Source organism: Convolutriloba macropyga, chromosome 3 (assembly GCF_964194025.1).
Source record: "Convolutriloba macropyga chromosome 3, txConMacr16.3, whole genome shotgun sequence".
Classification (NCBI taxonomy): Eukaryota; Metazoa; Xenacoelomorpha; order Acoela; family Convolutidae; genus Convolutriloba; species Convolutriloba macropyga.
The window spans coordinates 26,666,278-26,694,123 of NC_134470.1; the positions used below are offsets into that span (position 1 = coordinate 26,666,278).

Here is a 27,846-nt window from a genome sequence, read left to right on the forward strand (position 1 = left end):
TATCCCATGGGTAATTAGATTGTAAAACAAAAAGAATTTTTGGTATAGCTTGCCTAGCAAAAAAGTTAGTTTTTCATACGGAAATTTGCTATTATTTCAAATAACATGAAATTATTGAATTTTAAAAATAGGTCTTTTTCATCGGGTCAAGGAGTTGTCCAAATCGAACCAAACTCGGTATCGAGTATCCCATGGGTAATTAGATTGTAAAACAAAAAGAATTTTTGGTATAGCTTGCCTAGCAAAAAAGTTAGTTTTTCATACGGAAATTTGCTATTATTTCAAATAACATGAAATTATTGAATTTTAAAAATAGGTCTTTTTCATCGGGTCAAGGAGTTGTCCAAATCGAACCAAACTCGGTATCGAGTATCCCATGGGTAATTTGATTGTAAAACAAAAAGAATTTTTGGTATAGCTTGCCTAGCAAAAAAGTTAGTTTTTCATACGGAAATTTGCTATTATTTCAAATAACATGAAATTATTGAATTTTAAAAATAGGTCTTTTTCATCGGGTCAAGGAGTTGTCCAAATCGAACCAAACTCGGCATCGAGTATCCCTTGGGTAACTAGATTGTAAAACGAAAAGAATTTTTGGTATAGCTTGCCTAGAAAAAAGTTAGTTTTTCATACGGAAATCTGCGATGATTTCGAATAGATTAAGATTATTGAATTTTAAAAATAGGTCTCTTTTATCGGGTCAAGAAGTTGTTCAAAGTGAACCAAATCAATATCCCAGACTACCAGTACTATTCAGGTTGCAATGCAAAAAGAATGGTCCGCCTAACGTTCCTAGAAAAAAGTTCGTATTTCAATCGGAAATTTTGACTTATTCGCTCGCTTATTCTGTTTTCAAAAATATAGAAGTTTCATCGGGTCAAGGAGTTGTCCAAATCGAACCAAACTCGGTATCGAGTATCCCATGGGTAATTAGATTGTAAAACAAAAAGAATTTTTGCTAGAGCTTGCCTAGGAAAAAGTTCGTATTTCAATCGGAAATTTCGACTTTTTCGCTTATTCTATTTTGAAAAATAAAGAAATTTCATCGGGTCAAGGAGTTGTTCAAAGTGAACCAAACTGATATATTAGACTACCAGTACTATTTAAGTGGTAATGCAAAAAGAATGGTCCGCCTAACGTTCCCAGAAAAAAGTTCGTTTTTCAATCGGAAATCTCGACTTATTCGCTTATTCTATTTGGAAAAATATAGAAATTTCATCGGGTCAAGGAGTTGTCCAACTCGAACCAAACTCGCTATCGAGTATCCCATGGGTAATTAGATTGTAAAACAAAAAGAATTTTTGCAAGAGCATGCCTAGGAAAAAGTTCGTATTTCAATCGGAAATTTCGACTTTTTCGCTTATTCTATTTTGAAAAATAAAGAAATTTCATCGGGTCAAGGAGTTGTTCAAAGTGAACCAAACTGATATATTAGACTACCAGTACTATTTAAGTTGTAATGCAAAAAAATGGTCCGCCTAACGTTCCTAGAAAAAAGTTAGTATTTCAATCGAAAATGTCGACTTTTTCGCTTATTCTATTTATTATTATGATTAATATTTATTGAGAAAAATTAAGAAAAATTGATTGAGAGTTTGCAATCCAGCGGTTTTTTGTAGGCTGACTAGTGCGGCTGAAAAACTGCTGATAGTAAATGATCAATCATTTTTGATATCACAGATTATTATTTTATTATTATTTTATTATTATTTTTACAATTATTTTTTATTATTATTGTTATTTTTGTTATTAATTAATATGATTATTATTATTACTATTATTATTATCATTATTATTATTATTATTATTAATATTTTTATTATTATTATTATTGTTATTGTTATTATTATTAATATTATTATTATTATTATTAATACTATTATTATTATTAGTATTATTATTAATATTTTTATTATTAATTTTTTTATTATTAATATTAGTATTATTACTAATATTTTTTATTATTATTATTATTATTATTATTATTATTATTAGCTCTGTTATTTTTTATTGTTATTGTTGTTATTTTTATTATTATTATTATTATTATTATTATTATTATTATTATTATTATTATTATTATTATTATTATTATTATTATTATTATTATTATTATTATTACTTTTCTGATTATTTTTTATTATTGTTATATTATTTTTATTATTATTAATTTTATTATTATTATTATTATTATTATTATCATAATTATTATTATTCATACATTTTCATTACTATTATTACTTTTAGTATTATTCTGAGTATTATTTATTGTTTCTTTGAGGTAGAACTTTTAAAAGAAAAAATGATTGAGATTTTTATGATTACATTTATTGCTATTATTATTATTACTATTATTATTATTATTATTATTTATTATTATTATTATTTACTTTTATTGTTTTTATTATTTTTATTATTATCAGTTTTTTATTGTTATTTTGTGTTATTATTATTATTATTATATTTATTATTAATATTCTTATTATTTTTATCATTATTATTAATAATAAGATTTATATTATTACAATTTTTTAGTATTATTATAAGTAATTTTTATTGTTTGTTTGAGGTAAAATTCTTAAAAGAAAAATTGATTCAGATTTTGCTATCTAGCGTTTTTATAAGGCTGAATAGTGCGGCTGAATAATTGCTGGTTGAAAATGATCAAACAATTTTTAATTTATTAGTTCATAATAATCTTGAATCGCACAATTACTTAGTCTCTGCTTCAGAGAGGGATATGACAAAGTCTGATCAAGAAAATACTGACATCAAACAGAAGAAGCGTGGAAAACGAAGTCAGAAAAGCATCACAAAGCGCAAGCAGAGATATCGTGAGAAACAACTTGGACTTTTCAAGATCAAAGAAAGACAACTTCAAAATCAATTGAACGAAACGATTACTGAGTTGTGTGAGACCAAAATGGAACTGTCAAGACATAAAGCTGAAAGAAAGAGATCTCCTGTTCTTTGTAGGGTAATTTTTTTCTTACTACTACCTTTTTTCGTCTTTGAACTATTTTCTTGAATTCACTTGGAGGAACTTTTACAAAATCTGAAGTTTTAGTGGCTTCTGTCCGATAGGCGTGTACAGTTGCTGTTAACTGAATTTTAAAAGATGACTCACGATAATTGAAACTTTTAAAGTGAACTTTATTGGTCTCGATTTTCTTATGTTAATGTTCTTTTGTAATTGATTCAGAGCGTTCTAAACAAGACGAGATCAAAAAAAATTCAGCAATTTGCCAAAACTGAGCGAAATGAACATCATGATGGAAGTATTCAACGAAAAAATGTAATCAGCAGCTTGAAGAAAGTACCGAACTTTGGTTGCAGTAATTTCAACGTTCGTATGGATAGACAGCTTGGTGCTGGATCTTTCGGAGTAGTTTTCGCCTGCGACTTTGGCTTCAAGCGAAAACTGCAATGCGTTATAAAAAAATCTAAACCTGGAGCCAGAGAAGAGCTTATTTTGGAAGGCCGAATACTTTTAAAAATTTTTGAAGAACCAGTTGACTGGAGGCAAAGATTTTTCCCTTTCCCTTACGGTTACTCTGTCGAAGAGAACGGATTGGTTTGTGAACGATTCTTTGGATTATCAGTAAAACAGCATGCCATGGGTCAGGTTGCGAATAATTGGTCAAAAAGACTGCTTGAGTTGTCTCAAGCCGTGGATTTTCTTCACTCTCGCGAAATTATTCATTTGGATATCCATGCTAGCAATGTTCTAGCTTCGCAAGAGGCGGTAAAGCTGATTGACTTCGGTAAAGCGTCACTTACGAACTTTCCAATTACTTACAATTTAACTGCTGCTGAGCGTGATTTATATAATAAAAGATATCAACAGATCGAGTATGAGCTAAGAAACGAAAAATTGTGCAAAACTGGACTCTCATCAGATGTCTATAGTATTGGAGTATTGTTAACGTACATCGCTGAGAAGTGTTTTGTATCCAAGCCGCTTCAAACATTTCTCCTCAGTTTAGGAGATCGTTGTTGTACACCTCGTTCAATAAGAAACTCAGTGGCGTTATTAATTGAAGACTTGAAAGAGATGTGCATAGAAGATAATGAGTAGTTTGTTGTTATGTATACAATGTATTGAGCCTTAACTAGACAGTTATCAATTTTTTTTGTGTTACTTCTCTTTGTTTTGATTTTGGCTGCAATATCTCGTTTGTGTCTATTATTAAAATTCTTTCTTTACTCCAGAAGACAATCTATAAGGAAATTTCATACTTACCCACTTGTTCTGATAACGACAAACATACAATTTTCTTATTTGATTGTTGAACTTTTTTTCAGTTTCAATGACTGAGTGTCGCAGAACTGAGCGTGCTAATAAGGGTGTTAATTCCCAATTACATTTCACGCATCCCGCTGATGATAGATTGGAGAAAGAGGCCCGTTCCATGCGTTGGATTTTTTATCGCAAAGGAGATGTCAATTCTTTTCCAATTGAATACAATAGTTGTCGCTGGCCTACTGATTACACAACGGCCAAAAAAATGTGCTTGGTGCCTGGTGATAAAGTGAATCTTCTGTACGAAAATGTACCAATTAGTGCTTCACTCAGCTGCAGGGTTCAAAAAGAAGAGGTTCAAAAAGCTGAGGAAGTGATTGCTCAAAAAGTTGCACTTGCGGACCACAGCTTGACTGATGTCAGCTACCTTGCGTTAGTTCAAACATCTTAATAATAAAAACATCTTTCAAAATTATTGAATGTTTCTCAACAGTTGTTAAACAGTGTCGGAACCAACCTCGACTAATAACAAAAAGGAAAAGACTATGCTCCACTTTTAAGCAACTAGCCTTTGCTATTATAGGGACAACGAAAAAGATGTGGCTTCATGCTCTCAGAAAGCGAGTACTTCTGAGAACCATTCAAAAGCTCAACCTAAGAAATCTAAACGGAAACGAGATGCTGGAAAATCTTCTGATGTGAAATCGTCAAAAAAGATCCGTTTTGACGACTCTTTGGGAGAATTGGCGAGACATTGTGAACCACTAGTCACGTTGGGAGCCACTTCGACGCCTCTTGAGGTTTTTACACTTGAGTTAATGCTTTTTTTCTTTAGTTGAACAAACAAAATTTTCCTATTAATCAATAATTAATGATAGTCGAAAGATATTTCTTCGAACGTGTTTAATTGTACATTTTGGAAATCTATTTGCTTTAGAGCTCCAAGATGGTCCCGGAGAAGCTTCTCACAGATCTTGTGGAAAGCTTGACAGGAAGTTTCAAACAAGCATTAGCTACACAGGAGGAGCACGCACGGAAGATGGCGAAAGAAAACCAACTAATGAGATCAAAGCTGACTTCCTTATTGAAACAAGCCAGGAGTTCTAGCTCTTCCACTTCGTTGTCGACAGTACCAATTCCCGTTCGCGATGAGGGTGATCCTTTGTGGTTCGGAAAATTGGACTTGATGACGCTTGTTCCAACTGGTGGGCCTTCTTCTTTTGGCAGGGCTCTCGGTGCTGCAATGTTCGGTGAAGAGGATAAATGCCAGCTCATAAACTTCCGCATAGGACAAAAAGTGTTGAAATCAAATGCTCGCAAGCCATGCAGCAAAACAGTCGAAGATGTTTTCAGGCAATGCGTTGCCCGTAATTTTGTCGACAACGCTGAGGCAGCAACTGAAATGGCAATTGGAGGCACTAATCAATATGGCATCGAGATGCGTCAAAACCATCCATCTAAAGTTTCCAACGAGGCTAAGGAGAATATTCCGCCGTCCGAATAAACAAATTTTCCAGAAATAACTTTAAAGTTGGAGGACCTTTTGATCTGATCATTTTTTGACGCTTAACTTTCAATGTCTTGTGTTGCTGTTTCTTTCCTTATTTAGATGCTCTGAGAAGAGTTCTTTCTTTATTCAACTTTTGCATCAATTTGTATCAGAACTTTTGAAACTAATGAGTGGTCTAATTTATCAGTTCTTTTGTTAGGGAGTAATGCCCTGTTTTTATTAATCTTGCTTCTGCTGCTTTCTTATTTTATCAAGTTTTGTTCCTTCTTGTGTTTAATTTATAGTTTCCTGATAGGTTTTCTGGTCATTTAGTGGGGTTTCTGGTTTTGTTTAAACTCGTCCATAGCTCTTGTTTCTCCATTACTGATTGGTGAGCTAATAACTGTCGAGTTTCAATCGCTGCATAATTTTTCAGAGGCATGTCTCAATCAAACAAGAGTCCGGTTTTTACTGACAACGAAGGTCTCAGCTCTGATGCTTCACCTCCAGTAGAAAAGAAAAGAAAGAAAATTGCTCGTATCAACGACAGCGAGGGAGAGAACTGTGACGCAGTTATGGATAATGGGGGTGGGGTTCTTGTCAATGATAAACGTTCAATGCAGCAAATGGGTGCTGGTGCTAGTCGTAAGAAGCCTGACTCAAATCGATGTCCTTATGATGAAGACGAAAATGCGAATGCCTTGGAGACCACAACAATAATGAAACAAGTCTCACCAGGGGAAACTCCTAATTCAAAAGATCTGGAGAAACCTGATGCTTTGACTGCCTATCCAACGATAACATCATTTCAAGACAGCATTCAGAGTATGCTTACCGAACACCAGGCCCGATTGAAGTCCATTAGAAACAATGAGAGAGCATCAAACCTTGAGTTCCTGGGTTCTGTAGAGCATTTTCTTTTTGGAGAGAGTCTTTTTGTTGACAATAATCTGTCGGCTGAGCCAGTATTTGTGAATGGAAAGGACTGCATGCAGTTGCCAGCTGGAAAAGAGCCATCCAAATTCGGAAGAGAACTGGGCAAATTCATTTTCGGCGAAAACCGTGACTGCCAGTTGATCACGCATATGATAGGTCCCAAACGGATTCACAGCGACATGCGCTCCAGAGTATCACACGATCTTGAGACAGCTTTTGAAAGTATGTTTCTAATGAGCTATTATATTTATTCTCCAATTTTAAATACAATCACTCAAAAATGAAAAACCTCCCTGTGGGGTTATTTTAAAGTTCATTAGTTTGATCTGCTTGATTTTCTGATATAACTTTCTTTAAGCACAGAAAACAGTCTTCTTCGCAAAAGCAGAGAGCTAATCAATTACATAGCATGCCTATTAGTTTTTGGACTATATTTTGTTTTGTTTAGAAACAGTTAAAGCGAAGTACCCAAAGCAATCTGTCCTAGCTTACCGTGAGGCTAAAGCAGCTGCAAATCAGATGGGATTGGATTTGTTGAAGAAGTTCAGAGGAAGCAACGCACAACAGATTTAAATGCTCCGAAAAACCTTCAGAACATCTTTCCTGTTGCCTGAGAAATTTTTTCTCATGTCAGACTTAAACAGAATATAAACAACGAATGCCCGCTTCATTGATAGACAGATCTTATCTGGATATATGTCCGCAATAAACTCAAAAATTCAGTTTCTTTATATGTTTGTTTGTATTTTTTTAAAATTGTTTTTCAATTTTTCTTCGAAAAACTTTTCTCAAATCTGTCAATTTGCTGTCAATTTCTTTGATTTGATGTAGTATCTTGCACACTACATCAGTGCAAAAAATCCGTGAACAAAACTTTTGCAAAGAATGTTTGAGAAAAAGAAATTTTGGAGAAGATTTACCAATTTATGCTTCGCCAAAAAATCTGACAAATTGGAAGTTTTTTATTTGTACTTTGTTGAATTTCGTTTGTGTTTTGGGCATTCAATTAACTGCTTCTTTTTCTTCTGCGAAAAAATCTTTTGATCAATTTTGTTGATTCGATTGTTGACTTCAAGACTTTTTCACAGTAAATGTTTTTAGATAAAATGCGAAAAAAGCACAAGAGCGTTATCCTTGCGCAGTGTGATGCACATGTGACGAAAGCCATTTTGGAGGAAACGGACCGTTCTGTTGATGCAATGGTTAAGAAACTATCAGTGGAAGAGTACCAAGTTCTTTTGGAATCGTCTCCTCTTCATTTATTTTACGACCAATTGCTGCGAAAATGTTATCAAGAAGCAAAGAATGCAAACTTTTCCATTCGTCCGGACAGTTTTTGTGGCTATGGGTTATTTTATAGTGGTGCTGCTGCTCTGGAAGCTAGCAAACAAAAGGACTGTTTAGAAGGTCTCTGCGCGCTGTTAGAAGTCATTGATAAAGAGGATCAACAACTGATAAAGCCAGTTTCAATATTCCAAGCCACTGAAGTTTGCAAAAAATCGAGAGTTATGATTGGAGCCGTGCGGTTTGCGAATCACTCATGCAAACCAAACTGCAAATATGACATTAAGGAAGTAAATAACAGGAAGCGTGTCATGCTCAGGCTTGTACAAGATATTTCACCTGGAGAAGAACTGACCGTTTTCTATGGGAATTCGTTTTTTGGTGAGAACAATTGTGATTGCTTATGCCCGCACATGGAAAGTCATTTGGTTACAGTTAATGAGAAAACGACTACAGAAAATTCGTTGTATCTAAAACCCACGAGCAAAAACGTAGCGGTTAACTCGAGATCAAATTTGACGCAACAACGTAGGCGGCTATTCGTTGATTATAAATCAAGGAAGCGCGTTAAACTTGACAGTGAACTCAGACATTTTCCATCCGATTCCTCAGATGACTACAGTCCAAAAGAAAGCGATGAAAACAGTTCCGGTGAAAACAGTTCAAACAAAAATGATACAGCCAACGAGAGAAAAAACGTTTTGAACATTGAAAATGAAAGCAGAAAAAGTGAGGTTGCTTTCAATGGCAGTTCGAGAAACTTGAACAATGAGGACATTTCAAGTGCAAGTGATGCAAACCAAAACCCAAGCTCAACTGATGTGGAAGAAAGTTTGACCGATAGCGACATAAACTCAACTACTATCTCAACTGATGATGAAGAAATTTTGGCTGATAGTGACAACGATTCAGTTTCAACTGCATTTGATAAGAAAAATATTCCTGTTGATAATGAAAACTCAAGCTCAAATTCTCTTGCAAATGGTGTCGGGCCATCGAACGATTGTCGCTATCTAATATCTTCTCCTAATGAATCACAAGCTCCTCTCATAGTGATAAATGATGTATCCGAAATTGGGTCGCCAGAAGGTGGTTTAAATGAAAGTTCCGAGACGACAGAGGTGGAGCAACAAGATGAATTGAGCCAAATCAGCATTCCGAACTTCAGACTGTGTGTGAACGCCATTATTGCTAAGCATGGTTCCTCTGATGCAGAGGCCAGTGATTGGATCCGACTATTAAAGCTGACTAATAAATCTCATCAATTTCCAAGTTTTAAGTCAATTAAAAAAACTTATCACTCATCCAAACGCCAGATTAGCAACTCCGTGAAAAGCTGTGCTTCGGGAGATGTGTTTTTTCTAAATTTTGTACAGGAACTTCAAGATATTGTACAGAAAAATTTTGCAACTATTTTGAAGTACGATTCAAAACGAGAGCGGTCTTCCGATTTGAAGATTCCTACTGCAATGAGTTCTAATCAAAGATCTATCAACATCTACTTGCTTATGAATTCAGATGGTGTCAGGCTGTTGAGGTCATCAGGGAAATCTTTGTGGCCAGTCTGGTTTGCAGTAGCCAATTTGCCGCCAAAACTTCGATCATCTTTCAAAAATATAGTACTGGCAAGTTTATGGTTTGGATTCAAGAAACCGTCGTGGAACCATGTTTTTGAGGTAAGTTTTTCTGTAATTTAACTAAATAGCAACTTATGGGCTCCATAATTTACGATTTTTTAGTATATTGGGAGGGAACTTGAAAAGAAACCGATTATTGAATTTCAAAAGAAGACGGTCAGTTTGAACTTCCACGTTGTCCTTCTTGTCTCCGACTTGCCTGCAACTGTCTCGATGTTGAATATGCATCACCATCTTGCTACTTACGGCTGTACATTGTGTCTTATTGAGACAAAGTTACACGAGAAGACGAGATATTGTCCATTGAAACAAACTTCAATGAGAACACCTGACGTGCATCAAAATTGTATTGAGATATTGGAACGTCGAAACTTTACGGCTTTCAAAGGTGTTAAAGGCAGAAGTAAGCTTTTCGACATCATACCCAATTTACCACTGGCTGCACCGATTGATGTTATGCATCAGGTCTACTTGGGTGTTGCAAAAGTTCTACTTCATGTCATAGTTTCGAAAACAGTGAAATCACATATTGAATACATCAACAATATTGTTCGGAGTCTTAAAGTAAGTTGCATTTTTATTTAAAATCCGGATATTCAGTTTCAACACGCATTAACTTCTTTTGTTAATTTATTTCAGTTGCCCAGTGAATTCAAGCGAAGAGTAAGACCGCTAAGTGAAATTGAGTTTTTCAAAGCAAATGAATACAGAGCATGGCTATTTTACATCGGTCCGGTACTATTCAGTTTCGCAGTTAACGAGAGACTGTATGAGCGGTTTACACTTCTCAGCTTTTCTATTCGCTTATTGATGATTTCCTCAGCATACGCCAATGATGCAGATGATTTGATTAAATCTTTTCTATCAGATTTGAAGGAGGATCACTCAGAGCACGTGTTTACGGCAAATGTCCACTCCTTGATGCATCTATCATGGCAAGTACGGCAGTTTGGACCACTTTGGACGTCTTCAGCAATGATGTTTGAGTCCGCAAATTATTTGTTGCAGTCGAAGCTAACAGGGACGGTTAATCAGCTGCCACTGTTAGTCGAGAGATATAAGAGAAATAAAGAGTCTTACAGAGCGACTGTTGAGAATGATATTTTGTACGATTTTTGCCACAAATTGCGAGGTACAAAGACATTTGTCCGCAGGAGTGTCCCATTTGACTGTGTACCACACTACTTGAAACAAAGTGGCAGGCAATTTTTCAGCAACTACGAGTCAGATCTGTTTACCCTGGACTCAATCTCTCATACGTCGGCAAACAACAGTTACATTGCTTATGTCTGGAAAAACAAATTATGCTTTGGCCAAGTTAAAATTTTCTATATAAATGAAGGCTTCGAGATGCTCTCTGTTAATTGCTTCTCCGTGTTGGAGAAATTTCAATGCTCACGTAGAAAAAACTTGGAAATTTATTCCTTTGTAGTTGTTGAAAACAGTGACAGGAGAGTCTCAATCCCTCTGGATACGGTGAAGGAGAAATGCATGGCTATTTCAACTACAGATAAAATTTTTTTGACACCCTTGCTTTGTATGACTGAACATGATTAAGCACATTGGCCTAAAGAACATGAGAGTTTGTTTGTAAATATTTATAATTGCGGAACCATGTTAAATTAATTTTCCGTTTGGTTAAAGTTTGAAACTGTTGTTTTCGACTAGATGCATTGTTTAGACAGTAGTGAAACGGAAGTTAATGGGCGTCATTTTCCTGAAATATCAAGCCGAGATAGATAGATATATAGATAGATAGAGATATTGAGAGTTTGTTCACACTAAATTTTTTGATACTTCTTGTAAACCATACGTAAGACCATAAATGGTTCTTATAAATTATATGTAAGACCATAAATGATTCTTGAAAACCATATGTAAGACCATAAATGGTTCTTGGAAACCATACGTAAGACCATAAATGGTTCTTGGAAACTATACGTAAGACCATAAATGGTTCCTGGAAACCATACGTAAGACCATAAATGGTTCTTGGAAACCATACGTAAGACCATAAATGAAAGTAATGGTTCCATCTGTTTGCCAATCGTTTCCCATCAATGTTGTATGGAATCTTTGAAACCATAAACAAAACCATTTATGGTTCTTAGAAACCATTGCAAGAACATACAAGAAATTTTGGCGCTTCTTGGATGGAACCATTTATGGTCTTACGTATGGTTTCAAAGAACCATTTATGGTCTTTTTTATGGTTTCAAAGAAGGGTCAACCCGGGTAAATAAATAATCGGGAATATGACAGATGTCAAATCAATTTCTATGTCTCATAGCCTGATGTCTTTCAGAGCTCCTAAATATCATACTAAGTTATCATAATAAGTCCCTTAGTAAACATTTACGTCTGATAATGGCATTTCAGACTGTACAAAACACTCAGGCAACAAATAAAATTTATTTGCTTTGAAGAGTACAAATCAAAAATTTTGAATCTATACCGGTTTCGCCAAACAGCGGAAATCTATTCAAAATGACAAACGTTCTCCCGAGTTGTAAGCATTCAAATCAATTGTTTCCGAGGAAAGCTGTTTTTAAGAACGCTACTTGATGTCCTCTTGTCTTCGTGAAAAAGGAGAAATTTTTATGTATAGTGTTTAGCAACTATTCAGATATCATATAGCGGGCGCTCAGCAATCATAAATTAATTGAATACAACTCTTAACAAACACTCTCTCAATTATGACCAAACACTAATGAGCTTTATACAACTTCTGAAAAGACCTCTGTTCACGTTGATGTTTAGCCGTTTAACTGCTTACACGTCTAATGATCTCTTTCCGATCAGCTTTTTTTCTCAGACAAAATGAGCTTAGATTCAACTGTGTCCACAAACCATTTCCATGTACTTTACAAGACAATTCCCGTACTGAAAGCCAAAATAAGTACTGGGCAATTCTAATTGCAAGGCTAGGTATCAGTACAGATTCAGCGCCATAATCATAACACATTTTAGAAGACCATTTTTGCAAGACCAAATCCAAGTCTTGGCCAAGACTTGACAAAACCTAATACAATCCTTGGTAGTCAAAATTAGTCAAGAAACGTCAAAAATAGCCGTGAAATGTGAGAAACAGCACATAAACATTTTCCAAAAAAGCCACAAATAAACGTCAAAAATAGCATGACAAAGGTCAAAAATAGCCGAAAAAAACGAAAAAAGTCAAAAAGTAGTAGCAAAAATAGCCAAAAATTCAAATATAGCTGGAAAACGTCATATGCAGCCGAAAAAAAACCATAATAACTATATATTGTATTGGTTCCGCCAGCTGTTTCAGCACCACTCTCCCCATCCCCCACAAAAAAATATAAAGTATATTCTTGTTGAAAATGACTGAAAAGCTGTTGAAAAATCTTTTATATCGCCTCATCTGACCCATGGCTCCTCATTGATTGTTTTGAATGGCTGTGGCTCGTTTTCTTTGCACTTCGAATGATGGCTAAAAATGAACCCCGAAATCATGGCACATTATAAATTTTTCCGCAAATTTGAAGGTTTTACTTGATTTATTTTGAAAATTTTGATTTGAATTGGGAATCAACACTTGAGTGCAAGTGCTAACGAAGTTTTGGCCAAAATTTGCCATAATCGTGAGACTTAGGTTAAGACCTGCCCGGTTCTGAAAAATAAGAAAGACTTGAAGTTCGATGAGGGCTATTTAGAGTTTACGTGTGTACGGAACATCTAAACTTGTTGTGAAGATGCCCCATTGTATCGAAAGGTATAAAAGCTTGTCCAAATTTCTTTTTTTAAAACAAAATTCTTCCCTCCAAAAAGTATATTTTGCTGCATTGTTTCTACGCTCAGGGGAAGCGCAGATTCTGTTGGAATAAATTGAAGATGCTAATTTCAGAATGTTCAAAATAAATGATTTCAAGATTCCTTTAAGAATAGCAGACTGTTCTATTATAATTGAGGAAAAAATCTCCTGAATTTACTTTCAAGTAACTGTTTTCAAAAAGTTTTGCCAAAAACTGTTTTCAAAATTTTTTCTTTTCAAATGCCATGACTACTCTGTTTATTTTATTATGGTCTTAAAGAGTTAAAATTATTGAGTTCCATTATTCCATGTCATTTGAGAAGTGAATTCGGTGAGAATGAAAACAACAAAATTTTTTTACAGCATATAATGTCAATCAGACCCAATTCCTTGTTTGTAATTTTTCAAGTTCATTTTTTTTAATGTTTTGCTTTTGTCTTTTAGAAATCGAAGTGGTCAGCATGTACAATTTGTCAAAAATTGTTGAGTAATCGGGTTTCTCAAGACACAAGCTGCTGGAAAGAAGTTTAGTTTCTAAAACTTAAAACTTCGATAACTTGATTGCTATTTGTCTTTCAAATATTATTATTTGAAATTGGTTCAGTGATTGGACATTAGTTTTAAGACAATTGCAAGAAGTGTATTGATAACATTTTTTTCTTATTTTTACATCTCTCTCTCTCTCTCTCTCTCTCTCTCTCTCTCTCTCTCTCTTTCTCTTTCTCTCTCTCTCTCTCTCTCTCTCTCTCTCTCTCTCTCTCTCTCTTTCTTATGTCTTTGATTTCGTTAGAAACTACCTCTTAAGGATAGGACGCCCATCAACTTCTTTGAAGACGTTTGATCATTGTATTTGAAAAAAAATGTTCAAGATCACTTAAGACTTGAATTTTCGCTCCGTACGCAGTGAATCTGGCGTCCCTTGCCTTAGCTTTAGTTACTAGAACTATAAGTAGTCACGTGGCAACCATATGGGAGAAATTCTGTCATTGACAACACATTTATTTTTTGTGCTACTTTACAGAAATCTTAGTCACGGACCATTTGGCTGATATCGATTGTGTTGCTGATACAGTGGCAGCTACAAAAGGAAACATTTCTATAAACGAAAAAAATGGCAGAAGATTGCATTTATGACAGGATAACCATAACTCGCTTTTTAGTCCAGACTTTTCTACATGTAACAAGATTACGGCAGCCCTCCTTTTAAGTCAAAGGCTTTTTGCCTTTTTTATGTTTATTTTTATACAGTAAATTTGATTGTTGTAACATTATTTGAGCGCCACAGCTCAAAATTTTATCATTTTTGTCTGTTCGTTTGATGCTAGATTTAGCCTTCAGGAAAAATTGCATTTTTTTCCAAGGATACTTTTATGTTCTCAAATACTAAATGACACATGATCAATAATTATTTATTATATATTATAAACATAATGATCCAACGGAAACTGTTCGTATATGCTCTCATATATAAAGATTTAAGTGCTCCCATTTGTCTTTTATGAGGTAAGTTTCTCATATTGGTCGAAAATGGATTAATTTAAAGCTTCATTGAATTCAAGCAGAAGAAAATGATAAGAAAAAAGAAGATTGCTAAACTACCTCAGAAATGTAAAAAAGTTGACGGACTTGACTTTAAAACTTTTAGTAGCATCGACTTTATTAGGGCACGCCTAACTGACCGCAGGAAATATACTCTGCTCTTTATTACAACATTAAAAAAGGGACAAAAATGGTAAATTCCCACTTTTTTATCAAAGCCAGAAGAGATATTGTGAATTTTTTATTTCAATATGACCATTGCTCCTAGTCTAAAAGGCGGACAGAGAGAAAAGAATAGCTGTGAGTTGTTAACGTATACTATCATTATTACAACCAAATAAGTATAGAGAGAAAGATATAGGATACAAAAAGCTCTTTTTCCTTATTATTATTTCACAAGAAGTTCATTCACGCATTTCTAGTTTCCACTCTTTCTAGTGGTGTAGTTTTGCACTCTCTCTTTTACACTTAACTCAATATATCTTCACGAGTTCTCAGCCGGATTTTTCTATTATCCCTCCCCTCTGAAGTTGTGCTTGTCTTATTACATACACCAATTATGTTACTTTTCGACCATTATTTTCAAGCAGAACCATCATTTTGTAATTCATAGACTCTAAATAATTTACCAAAATTCATAAAAAGTTCTGCTGTCATTTTGATGAGTTAAATTTTGATATTTGTTTTGTTCATGGAGTACTCTTCAAAAAGTCACACCTGTGCTTTTTGTAGTTGAACAAAAGGCTTTTTGCTAATTATTGAAAGCTTTTTACTGATTGTATCATTAAGAGTACTGTATGAACTTTTGCTTCAATTCACCAACAAATCGTACCTTCATTTAATTTGGACTCATCACTGGCGTTTTGGATACGTAAATCACGCTTCAATTTCAGCCCCCCCTGGTTACTAAAATAATTTAATTATGAATTGTTAATTGGCACTGGGGGTTAACTTAAGCGTGAGCAATTACAAATCACGAGAGGGTCTCAATATACTTCTCAAAGTACCACCTATCTCAAATTCTTATCAAGAGTGCAAGTACGTTGGTATACTTTTACCTTTTCTGCGTTTCATTGTTTTGTTCAGGTGCTCGGTCACGTGTTCTGATCTACATTTCAGGTGAGTCAAATCTGTTTTTTTCTGTTTTTTCCTTTTTTTCTGTTTTTTTTTGTAATAAATTAAGTTTATTTTCGTGATGTCAACTCTCATGCTGTCAACTCGCAGTATCATTTATGTGAAACCTGTTCAAACAATTTTACTTCTTTTTTGTCAGTCAGCTATATCCCTCCTTAGTCAGGTTGCCAAAAATTTGAGACTAGGAAAAAGTGATCCTATCCCCAAAAAATCAGTTTCGTTTTTTTGAAGTTACAAAATTGCCGAGCAGAAAAAAAACTCAATAAAAAAAATGGTCAAAAAAAAATTAGGATTAAGAAAACTTTTCGCAAATTACTTTAAAAAACGTGAAAATTGCGTCAAAAATGTACAAACAAAAAGATTTTATCGCCAGTCAACGGTTTTTCATAGCACATTTACAAAAAATCTTCGCACTTAAAAAAACGCTATTTCGAGCGTCTACCGGTAATGATCAAAAATCTATTGCCAAGGAAAGGTGTCGATTTCCGTTCAATCCGGAATGGGCTTAACTTTTGTGAAAAAAACATTCAGAGCCTCAAAAGGAAAAATAGGGTCAGATAAATATGAAAAGTACTTACGTTCAGCTGTAAAAGCATTCCACAAAATATTAATGCTTTTGCCGCTCAATTGTAGGATTTAATGTTTTGAGATCGCTAAATGAGGGATTATAGTGCAATTCTGAAATTTCGCGGATGGTGCTTCCGTAAATACTATTAACTCTATGAAATTAAGCTAGTAACAAAATTCAAAAAAGAACTCTAGGATACGCAAATTGTATCTTTAAGACGACAAAAATTGAATTGGTTACTTTTCGTTGGAGTTGCATTGGATTCGTTGAAAAAAACATTTCACCGTTATATTCAGCCTGTATATTCTACACATATTAATTTGGCAAAGATTGCAGGTGCTTTGCGGTGAAAATTGCTCATCTTTCATTTTTTAGCACAAAAGTTTTGAGAAAACCTGAGTCTTTTATATTTATGAAATCTTAATTTCACTTCAACTTCAAGCATAAAAATGAAAAGTTTTTATTTTGAGAGGATGAAATAATGGCATCAATTTTTTCAAAAAAAATAGTGAAAATTTTTCATGAGTTCAATTTGTATTCAATCCGCATTTTTCAGGCAATATAACTTCATAGTAGAAGTAGATGTAAAAGTTTTTTAGTGGTCATAAAAATGTTTATTGTTTTTCTTGCTTAGCAAATTTCTTGCCTTCAAAGCTAAAATTAAGTGAAGGAGAAAAGGTATAAAATATGCTCAATTCATGTATCGTTTTTTTGTTGATAATTGACTCCTAAAATTTTCCACACTTTCGTCTTCGATAGCTCTCCGTTGGGCTTCAGAAATTTACGGACAACGAATCTGAAGGCTGGAAAAGATTTTTTCAATTCTTTATGTAATTTCTTTTCAAAAATTGTGATAAATGATTTCTTAGTGGTCTTTGTAAAGTTTTTTTCAGCCATTGATGTTACCATGTTAAAGTAATTAACTTTGTTTTTAAAAATATAGTTGAGGAAATGAATGAGGCCATATATGATCTTGTTATTTAAAAATCTCAGACCATATTGGCAAAATCTCTCTCATTTTTATGATTGAAAATCACCGAAAAAGGTAATTGAATGCGTGGGCCTTAGTATTAATGCCAAAGCGTTTAGAATTAGGGTCTCGGTATAATGGCTTTTCGTTTTCCCAAAAGCCCGATAAAAAATAAGATTAGCGCGCCCCACTAATGGGAACCAGAATGATTTCACACAAAATGAAATGAAGCATGAAAACGTTAGTGGTAAATAGCTTGCAGTGAACTTTTAATTGGGTAGTTATTTTGAATGGTAGTTAACAGTAGCTTTAACAGAGATATTTATTTAAAAGATTCCACCCATTTGAAATGTTTTTGAGACAAAAGACTCTGTTTCCTTCTGACACCACCTAACCTGAAAAGAGGAACCTGAACTGTGAGTGAAAGGTAATAAATTGCTCGATGTTCTCCAATCTAGTTAAGGTATTGCTAAACGCTTCAACTATAAGTCTAAACATTTTTATCAAGTTTATTGATTATCGAATCTCTTCTCTGCTGTCCTCGACAGAATATATCATAGTACTTCATTAGAGAACAGAGAGTGTTTTTCCAAGATATTGCGAATGCCCCAGTCTCATCTAGATGGGCACCCCGTGACAATATGTGAGACGAATGGCAGCGTTGCATAAAAATGTTTGAAGGCTTGATTTTTCAAGAATTTTGCAATAGGTTTTTTTATTGAATGAATTTTTTCATTTTGTTATTTTTTTGCCCACTAACAGTGATTTAATTCGGAACTTTCAAAAAAAATACAGTTGCATGAGTTTTAAAAGCACATTTGCACACCAAATTATTAGGGAATTATGCGACTTTAGAAATCCACTGTTTCTGTCAATAGACACTTAGTCGTACTTTGTAATTTCACAAACTGGTACAACTTTCCGCTTGTCAATATAATATCGCTAGCTTCCCCTTTTTCATCAAATCTTGTTTGAGAAAAACTAAGATTCTGTGATATTTTTCAAAACTTCAATAAGTTTGATTCAATTGCATCTCCAATATAATTTTGTGTTTTTGTTCGTTTCATATATTGATCATGCCCATTTTTTCACAAAAGTTAAAAAAAATGCATATTTACAAAAAACGTATTGCAATTTATCCTTTATTTTGCACAAGAAGTTCTTTCGACATAGACGCTCAAGTAGTATTGAGTTATGCCACATCACAACCATTTGGATCACAACCATTGATTTCTCAACATCTAAAAAGAAATTTGTTTGCCTTATTTTCTGACACTATGAGTTGCTACTCCTCATTTACTCAATAAGCTGATACCGTTTTTTTGTAAATTTTGTTGGGACTTCTTTAATACTCCGGCCGAAACTAGATGGGCACACTGTGATAATATATAAGACGAATGACAGTATTGCAGAAAAATGTTTGAAGGCTTGATTTTTCAAGAATTTTGCAATAGGATTTTTTAAGTGAGTTTTGTCTTTTTGTTATTTTTTGCTAACTAACAGTGATTTGTTTCAAAAGTTTCAAAAAAACAATTTCAGAAGCATATTTGCACACCGAACTTATAGTGAATTTTGTGGCTTTAGAAGTCCACTGTTTTTGGCAATAGACATTTAGTCGTACTTTGTAATTCCGCAAATTGGTACAAGTTTCCACTTTTCCAATTTAATATGCCACCTTCCCTTTTTTCGTCAAATCTTAGTTCAGAAAAGCTACGATCCTGTGATATTGTTCAAAACTTCAATAATTTTGATTCAATTGCATCTGCAATTTCTTCAAAAAAAACACTTTGAAAATTACTCGTATACATTTCAATTTATTTTAAAACCAAAAAAGCACAATGTTGGCAGCAAAACAATGTTGGGAAAAGTTTCCAATCTTAAGTGTTTGAAATATAATTTTGTGTTATTGTTCGTTCCATATATTGATCAAGCCCATTTTTTCACAAAACTTAGAAAAAACATATTTACAATAACAAGTCTTGCAATTTATCCTTTATTTTGCACAAAAGTTCTTCCAACAGAAAACGCTCAAGTAGGATTGAGTTGGACACATCACAACTATTGGGATCGCAACATCTAGAAGGAAAACTTTTTGCCTTTTTTTCTGAAACAAAGAGTTGCTATTCCTTATTTACTCAATGAATTAATACATCTTTTTTCTAATTGTTGCTGGGACTTTTTTAAGTCATGCACGCTCTAATGCTCAATCCAAGTATTTAACGCAGATGTGATCGGATTTTCCATGCTATATCCACACGAAGCCCAATTGAAACTAAAGAAGTGTTTTAATGTGGAACGTGTTTTCTTTTCAGTGCGGATATGAAATCTTTTCCGAGAACTGGGTCCTTTTTAAGGGAGTTTTATGGATGTAATCTAGCAAGTACAATTTACTTTACAATTGAATAAAAAAAATTTAACTTTTGGTTTCAACTGAAGAATGGCTTCAAGTTGTGCAATTTTAATTGATTCGCCATTAACGGCGTCTAGAAACTATAAAAAATTATTACTGACTTCAGGACTCCAATTTCACTCAAATTTGAAACCGTACTGATAGTTTTGGTTTCACTGCCCAAAGTTTGCTTGAATTAAAAAGCATTTACGGCATTTATGGAAACTTAAATTGAGCTATCCAGCTGAAATTATCCGAAGCCAAATTTTTCGGCTATCGAACTTCCTGTTCATTATTTATTGAGATAACGGGGGCTGAAGTTTGCCTAGGTAATGTGTGCTACTCTCCAGACATTCGAGAATTTTCATCGTGTAAGATATTACAAATTTCTTACAAAGTACTTATAATATTATGCGTCGCCTGACTAAAACTTTGTAAGACAATTTATCGGGTCATACACTATCAGATGCTTTTTATCAGGCTTGATGAAATCTCACACGATAAAAGTTCACTTTTGTCATATCTTACAAGATAAAAGTTTTGCCTTATTTTTTGGCCATAGTAAGTTTATTAGCCATAGTACCTAGTTAACACTCAGTATAAAACTTCCGTCAAAATAGAATCAAGAAATATTCTTTTGTTTCGCGATAAGATTTTACGCGATAAAATTTCTGCCTGATAAAAATGTTTATCGTGTAAAATCTTATAAGAATTTTATAAGATCTTGTAAGGTAAGCATTGGGAAAGCTATGATCCATCTTTTTGATGATATTTTTATCAGATCTTATACGATAAAAATTCTTTAAGTATTACTTTTTCTTAATCTTGAAGACAATTCAAAGTTGTTTTCAAGCAGTAGACAAAAAACTACAACATGCAACACTTAAGTATCAGAGCAACAAAGAAAAAATAATCTTATTTTGTCTTTGGAGACTAATGAGATATTGTGAAAAAGTTATTCGAGTGTTAGGGGCTCTTTTTCGAGGCGGTGATGATCAAACTATGCTGAAAACTTTTCTTCAAAGATCAAAACTATATTGGACTGCTAAATTTAGCCATAGTACCTAGTTAATACTCAGAATAAAACTGCCGCCAAAATAGAATCAACAGACTTTTTTTTTCAGAATTGGTTAGTTGACCGATCTCTTTTTTTACTTTCATAGGAACTTGACTACGTTATACGGTTAAATTGAAATCATTAAAACATGTCTTATCAGATCTTACAAGATAAAAATTCTGCCTTACGTGAACTTTTATTGTGCAAGATCTGATAAGATACTTATCAGATCTCATAAGACACGATCTTACACGATAAAAATTCCAGAATCACTGGGGCTGTTTGTTTTCTTTCTGTGTTTTGTCTAATATAAATATTCTGACTGTCCTTTCAATACTAATTGTTCCGCTACATCATTAGTACGCGCAATTGTAAAGCACGTTTTAAATTTGTACTCTTCAAGGGTGGAATGAGACTCGCGCTCTGGTTCCTTGTTATCCACATAGACTATCCGGGTTATTTATACTTCTGAGATCGGCAGAGTGTTTGCTTTTCCCTCCATCAATTTTCTCACCCGATGATTAGGTGGACACTCGCCACTAGATCCTTATAGACTGGATCTTTAATGACCTCTAGATCTTTTGACCTTCTATCCTTCGCGCTAAACTTTGAAACGTCGCTGTAATTCGCGCTTCGTCTTTGCCTGGCTTAAGATTTTTTGATGTCTTAGCAGTTGAAACAATTACTCGACCAGAGTTAACGCTTCAGATTGTTCGTACAATTTTTCCGGCTTTTTTTTTCAGGTCGGTTTTTTTTTGGTGGCTGCCCATTCAGTTTTCTCAATTTACATGATTGTCGCGTATTTGATCAGGTCCTCATTCTTTGAAGCAGTCTCCTCATCACTTCTTTTAGCAACCTTATTCTAGCATTTTTCTGGTACAAATTGCTGCCCATTAACCAACTTTGAATCAAAGAAGCAATTTTTGACATTTTTTCCATTGTTGGGATTTAGAGGAAACAGTTTTTAGAGGTCAGTTTTTAGAGGCCAGCTGAAATTTGTGCGATACAGCCTGTCAGTCATGCGCAGTTTGCAAATTCTTAGCTGATATATTATTTGCCTTACTGAGCGTATGTATTCTGTATTTGCCTGTTTTCTTGCCTTTTGACATTTTGTAGAGGACAATAGACGTCGGATGGTCTGGATCATGTTTTTAACTATGCCTTTCCTGATGGTAAATTACTGTTGCTTCAATTCAACTGATGGCTTGAGTCGCGCAATATTTTTTTGGTTTAACTACTCATCTGAGCGTTTAGTGAATTTCATATTGTTTGCAAAACATTGATTAATGATTTACGGTTCAATTAAATTAACGACATAGTCACTAGTGGTGCCCGTATAGATTTTTGCTCAGGGATTTTTACTGAAAATCAGCAAAAATCTATTCATTTAAAACCAGCCCCTGTTAGCTGCGAGGTCAGTTTACGCTCAGAGCTTGGGGTAAGACATGTGGAAGGATTCAACCACAGCGACTTTCAGATGTCAGTCACGCGGTTATCCGATCGTCCACGAACAGGCATCCGTGTCTCAGTTATAAGCCCTTCCAGTAGAGTGTTTGTATGTATACAGTTGCATACCACGCTCCTCGTGGTTGTCAATGACTCTTTTGGTATAATCTTCTTCAATGAAGCATACCTTGAGGTTAAGGTTGTGATGAAATTTTTCTCTAATATTTCATGTTTGCTGCATAGGACGAGATACGTATCTGAATACTCCCAAAAACTGTTTGGATTCAAGACAATGTGTTCACTTGTGGGCTCAAATTTCACGTTTCTCGTGTGTGGGATGCGTGCATTCCCGAGTATGGATGATAAGTATGTTACGCTTAAATGGGAGTGAATATGGGGTTTTGGAAATCATAGAAACTTAGTGAGTTTATTATATTCAAATGAATTATTAATGTCAAATAAGTGAGTTAATGAAGTGAAATTTTGAGTAAATTTATTCGACAGACTGGAAGGCTCCTTAACGTCAGGCGAGATTCTGTTTAAAACTGATTCCGAATTTTAGGTTGAAATTTCAATTAGTTCTGCGCCATTAAAAACCGCCCTTTCTCATTTCCTCATGGTGAAAGATGACGCGACTGATGCTTTGACATTTTCTGCGTCTGTTCTTTTTAGAAATTGTGGTATTGTGTCAATATGTGTCTCCTGACTGAGTTTCTTCTAGTTTCTACTTATGCTACTTCAAATTTTTCGTCGTAGTAGGATAAGAACCCTTTTGCGGGTTCAACCGAATTTATAGGAAACATAGTCAACAGATCACAAGTTTGATTCTGACAGATGTTGTGTGCCCGTACCTATCACAAAAGGTAAATCACTGGGATCGACACCCCACGGGCGAAAGCCCGAAGCTTGTGCTACTTATATATACATTGGTGCATTCACATCTTTCAGGTGGAAACGGTGGAGGTCGGCAGAGGTGGTTGGCGATCGGTGGTGGAGGTCGGTGGCTGATGTTGTCGGAGGTGGGTGGCGATCGGTAGCGGAATAGGTCGGTGGCTGAGCTCGGTGGAGGGGAGGGGGGTCGGTGGAAGACGATGTGCGAGTTAGTTGTGTAGTTAGTAGAAGTAGCTAGAAGATCGTGAGGGTCGCCATTTTAAAATACTCATGCATGAGATCAAGTAATTCGAAATTTTCAAAAATTGCTATGTACAGTCTGTCAGTTCTTTGTATGTACAGTCGATCTGAAACATTCTGTGCAGCGTTTACCTATAATGTAAATGAGGCTGCGAAGAATAAGGACAGACTGGGATCTTTCCTAATCGACTCTGGGCAGACTGGCAAAAGTATTTCTACTGCTATTTGTCTGGTACAGTAATAGTTGCAATTGATTGTCAATGATACAGCGCTGAAACCCACTGCGACTAAGGTACAGGTGTTTAAATCAATAGGAATGCGATAATCAATCCAAAGCGTTAATCTGTTTGATAAGTTTTTTAAGTTCTAGTTGGCCTTAGGACTGACAACCCGGGTCGAAATCAAATAGTTATCTTGCAAGATTCTGGCAGATTTTGCCAGAATCTTGCGAGAATATGCATATTCTTGCAAGATTTCTGCCAGAATCTTGCAAGATAACCATTTTTCTGGCAGATCTTGCAAGATAACCATTTTTCTGCCAGATCATGCAAAACAGGCAGTTTTTGCAAGATTCTGGCAAAATCTTGCAAGATAACCATCTGGTTTCGACTGGGGAATAGCCCCTGATGGTCTGTGAGAAAATGTTTTTTTAAAATGGGTCATTATCCAGGGTCGTACCGCCGTTATCCTTTCAGTGTGATTTCACCATTCTTAGTCTACCAAACAAGATGCCCAGACTATCAAGCACAGGTAGAGACAGTTGTAGGAAAAAAGTATGAAATTCGATGTCTTTATTTTGTGGGCATTGATTTTTATGGGCATTCAATTGAACATGGGGATGGCAACGTTTGAAGAATAAGAGTAAAGTTGCTATGAACTTGGATATTATAACCCCACTATCATAAACATAACTAGGTTAATAATGTAACGCGGGTGTTTCGTTGCTGATGTAATGCTTATCTGTTAAAAAGCGCTTGTACTAGACCTATCAGAGTTTGAAAAAGATAAAAGTTTAGCGAAACTCAAATATTCGTCAGATCCTTCGTGATTTTAAATATTTTGAAAAGATAGTCGCCTCGTATGTTTTTGTTTTCCTATTTAACTTGCTAGATTTTTTCAGGATCTGATATCATTTTGGTTTTTATCGATCTTAATCTATTCTTTTAAAATTCTTTTTAGTACCATTAGCTGTAAGGATTATGTAAGAATTTACCATTTTTTCAGTAATTTTTTTCTGAAGTCAGAGGATGCATCATATTCGATTACTTTTGCAGCTGTTGCTCTGCAACTGTATGGCTCAATGCTGTTATAATAAGTGTTTTAATCAATTGTCGGTGTGTCTTCAAGTGTCCTTGTTTGTATGAAATCATTTAGATGTTTAGCACTAAATATCTCTATACGAAGGTTCATTAACATCTCCGGGTCGAGATTTGAGCACCCTTTAAACCATTTTTTTTCAAGAAACGCGCTCAATGCACTGAAATAGTATGCGGTGAAGGCGTTGAAAAGCACTGAAATTTTGTGAATGCTCTGTAACTCGAGACTTTCAAATTAAATTTTTTGCATAATTTGTACCACTTTTTTTCTGTGAATTGCTTACTGAGTTTCAGCAGATCTGTGTCAAATCTTCGGAACTTTTGAGCGCATTTTGTAATTTAATTATTTTTCACAAATTATTGTTTTTGAAAAAAAATTCAAACTCAGTTGGTCCTACTCTTTCTGATACTTTCAGCCCATTTGGGCCCAAATCTTACATATTTTCAGAATTAATTTTGTGTAACTTTCAGTATTTTTATGCGCGTGTCTTGTAGAGTTTTAACGCAGTTTCAGCGCATCCGTCTCAAGACTTTCAGTGTTTTACAGCGCATGTCTTACATGGTTTTTGGATAATTTCTTGAACCAGGCTCACTAAATCACCGATTTTTTTATTTGATTACTTTTTTGTTCTTGAGAAACAAAACAACTTGAAAATCCAAAGCCATAACCAGAGGGTAAATTGAACATACCCACTCAATAAAATCCATTAAGACCTTACCTCCTAAGTGGAGGGCTTTTCCAAATGTTCATCGTGAAAATTGACAGAAGATAATCGGCCCAAGCTTTAGTCATTTTGAGTGGGAAGTACATAAATCGACAAAGCAGAAATAATGTCTGCCCTCTAGATTTTAATATACACCGACCATCTAACTCAAGTGTAAATTGTACTAAATGTCAATATTTTCAGCCCACTACATATATCTTTGTACGCGTTTATTCATACTGCTCTGTCGCGTACATTTTTGTTCAACAAAACTATGTGGTAATCTTGATTATTTTTGTATGCTAAAGCAGTGAACTGTAATAAAAAGTTTGGGTTATAAAACCTCTTTTACTTTCTTCAATTTGAAACCTTTACGACAGGTAAGTGACTTTTAATGAGTTTTAAAAGCCTTAGTTCTCTTTGTTGAAGTTCCGAAAGTAGTCGTTGATATTTTTCTTAATTCGTCAGGCGTGAAATTCAGAACCTAACCTGTCATTTATTTCCATTCACTAAATAACGGTTATGAATGTCGCAAATTTAATCTACATTCGCAACAGGTATTACCTTTATATGAGCTACTTCAGTTTTATTATAACACGTTTGGAGTTCCAAAAAAGTGATCTTTATGTCGCAAAATGATTATGATTTATAGCACCTCAATATACTGCGTTTATGTAAGACTTTCGAAAAATCAGTACATTTTAATTGTTCTTGTTGTGACGAATGCTTCTGTTACTAGACGCTCGAGTATTAATTGTACTTCTACCAACCGATTGAGGCAATTGCGGTATGGTTAAAAAACTTAAATGTTACGATTGAGTTCTGACTGTGGTGAATTGTTACGGTGGTTGTGTCAATCTGATTGACTTTTGTTTGTTGAGATTTTGACGATTGAGCCTTTGAATTTTTAGGGTTGCACAGTTTCCACAGTTTGCACATATTTCCACAGTTATTGTATTTTTTTTTCATTTGCGGGGCATTTTTGACGATGGTTATGGATCCAACTTTGTCAACAATTAGCAGAAATGCTAGTGTAGAGTTTGGGGAACAGTTGGTTATCGAGTGAAGTGTTTTCGCTGCTTCAGCGGGTGAAGATCTTTTGTTGATTTGAGCCCCCATCTCTATGTAATTTGCAATTTCAAGAGCTTTCTTTAGCGACACTGTATCTTTAAGAAGATCTTTTTGAGTCTCATGATCTAACATGTTGAAATTGAGAGAGTCTAGAATTGATGTGGTATCTTCACCTCCCATTCTACCTTTTTCTCTTTTGTTATATAAGTTGTCCATAGATAATTTCCACTGATTCGCCTTTTTGTTGTTTAAAAGACAAGAAAACGAGGTGGTCGTAGGTTTTGTTTCTAGTTTTTGTGAATGAAACCTCCATCAAACGCGAAAATTTTTTCAGCGACTCGTTCTCAATGATGAAATAGAGATGTTTACTTTCAAAAATTCGACGGCCTTCTGTTCTAATGCATAGATAGAGGAGAGATGAGGCTTCCTGTTCACAATATTCCCAGGGTTTAATGCCACACAAAATACCGATTTCGTCAATTTTCTTAAATCTACTTTGCCACGACACCTTCGGTTGTTGATTGCGAATTTTTCTATCGCGTTCAGTTACCTGGGTATGATTCCCCACAGGTTCCTCATATACAGGTTCAGATGGGTACGTGACCATTGGAGTTGGTCCGTTGAATAATATCTCCGAACGTATGCCTTCTTTAGCCAACAAAGCCAATTTCAATTGTTGGGTCCTTTTTTTCCCACGAAAGGGGTGATTTGATGGTGGGCTCCTCCCAGAAAGCGTCAGTATGAAGAGGGATCTTGCGAGAATCAACTGCTGACTGCGCCATGCTGTGCTTAATGATTCTGTTACTAGACGATCGAGTAGCTATGTCACTTCTACCAACTGATTGAGGCAATTGCGGTGCAATTGCCAAACCTAAATGTGACGATTGAATTCTGATTTCAGTTTTGGCTATTCGCGACGCGATGAATTATTCTGTCCACATGTTAACTTTTGAGAAACGATTGACTAAATTAAAATGCAATTGAGTTATTGAGGCGCAAATGAGAAGAATGAAACTAAAAATGAAACAAAATTAGATCAAGAGGAAATTAACAAAAATATGGGTTCATTCACAAATGGAAGAGGAAATCAGAATTTGTTTATAAGTATGAACAGACAATTACCTGTCTATTAACTGAACAACGTGAAATGATAAGCA

At 34.7% G+C, this 27,846-nt stretch overlaps 2 protein-coding genes across 5 annotated transcripts in view; both read left to right on the plus strand.

Moving 5' to 3' along the window:
• LOC142336116 (uncharacterized) overlaps positions 1-27,846 on the plus strand; it is a 186,516-nt gene that overhangs the window by 34,684 nt on the left and 123,986 nt on the right. The window lies entirely within an intron of this gene.
• The window catches only part of LOC142336113 (uncharacterized), a 104,801-nt gene that overhangs the window by 32,862 nt on the left and 44,093 nt on the right, over positions 1-27,846 (plus strand). The window contains exon 1 of one of the 4 annotated variants that reach the window (XM_075384661.1): positions 15,705-16,022. The exons of 2 other annotated variants lie outside the window; for them this stretch is intronic. The gene's annotated coding sequence lies outside the window, so the exon portion shown is untranslated. Of the gene's footprint in view, positions 1-15,704; positions 16,023-27,846 lie in introns of those variants that run through there. One more of the 4 variants, XM_075384664.1, reaches the window with a different exon arrangement.